The sequence below is a fragment of the Octopus bimaculoides genome, chromosome 7 (genome assembly GCF_001194135.2).
Source record: "Octopus bimaculoides isolate UCB-OBI-ISO-001 chromosome 7, ASM119413v2, whole genome shotgun sequence".
Taxonomy (NCBI): Eukaryota; Metazoa; Mollusca; class Cephalopoda; order Octopoda; family Octopodidae; genus Octopus; species Octopus bimaculoides.
The window spans coordinates 40093310-40094755 of record NC_068987.1 but is presented as its reverse complement, the minus strand read 5'-3'; the positions used below and the strand labels follow the sequence as shown (position 1 = coordinate 40094755).

General features: G+C 43.7%; 1 protein-coding gene across 1 annotated transcript in view; it reads left to right on the top strand.

Annotated features, from left to right (window-relative positions):
• LOC106877495 (pre-mRNA-splicing factor 38A) overlaps positions 1–1446 on the top strand; it is a 12327-nt gene that overhangs the window by 962 nt on the left and 9919 nt on the right. The gene's annotated exons all lie outside the window — the stretch shown is intronic.

The window sequence follows — 1446 nt, the reverse complement described above, 5'->3', positions numbered from 1 at the left end:
TTTTTTTTTTTTTTTTGTTCCCGGGTGAAGGTCTTTATATTGACCGAAACTGCTTGAACTATTTAAAAATGTTGCAAGCTCTTATGATTGTGACTAAGCTATCGCCTTCTTTGGAAACTTGTATCCCAGGGTCACTCTTTAGTTTGTACACTTCGCTCGAGTGGAATAATGAGGATTGACTTAGCCTTGGCCTATAAATGGATCCCATCTGCAGTCTCATGTCAACCACTACCACCTTGATCTCAGTGCAATGGATGTCTTCAGTTATTAGGGTTCCAAACCAATCTTTTTCAAGAAATAGCTCACTGATCCTGCTGGAAAGCCCAGAGTACCTAGTTAGATTGTAGTTCAGAGTGCAAAGAACTGCTCCACATGGCTTGCAGGACAGGTCTCCTTTTTTGCCCTAGATTTTAAGGTTATTTGAAGTTAGCAGGAGTTCGGCAACAGACAACTTTTCATGGTTAGTGCTCCAGAGTTCTCTCCAGGACAGTGGTCACTTGAATGCATGGGCTCACTGTCCCTTAGTGAACCCTACCGCTTTTACATAATGATCTTATTATGCTACTTCTTGAGCTTTCTGCACTATGAGCCCTCTCTTGCCTCTAACATTGATATTTCTCCACCTCTTGGTGCTTTAGTTGTCAAGTCCTAGCTGTGATTGATAGACTACTCCAACAATCTACTGGAGTACATTTCCACTTTTTTCAAAGCTTTGTGGGACTTCCATTTCCTGCCACTCTCAACAGTCTTGTTAGTATGTCTCACATTTTCATCCTCAGATGTATTGATTGTTCTTACTTTAGTGGCTTCAAATTCCTCCACCACTGATAGAATTAGTAAGTGGAGGATATACAGGATGACCAAGCAGACAGTTGGAGAAATACCAAGCCTTCTTTGCATGAATTTTCTGCACAATCTCTCCTTTGCCTCCACCTGAATCATGTTGAAATCATAAAGCTGGTGTGGCCACTGCAGTCAGTTTGAGTGTGATGCTATATTAGAAACACCATACCTTAAACCTCCTAAGTAATTAGCTATTGTCATTGAAACTATTGCACAAAACTATATATGTACTACAATTTCAAAAGACATCATCATCGTTTAACGTCCGCTTTCCATGCTAGCATGGGTTGGACGATTTGACTGAGGACTGGTGAAACCGGATGGCAACACCAGGCTCCAATCTAATTTGGCAGAGTTTCTACAGCTGGATGCCCTTCCTAACGCCAACCACTCAGAGAGTGTAGTGGGTGCTTTTACGTGTCACCCACACGAAAACGGCCACGCTCGAAATGGTGTCTTTTATGTGCCACCCGCACAAGAGCCAGTCCAGGGGCACTGGCAACGATCTCGCTCGAAAACCCTACAAGGCCAGTCAGGCGGTACTGGCAACGGTCACGCTCAGGACGGTACATTTTATGTGCCACCCGCACAAGAGCCAGTCCA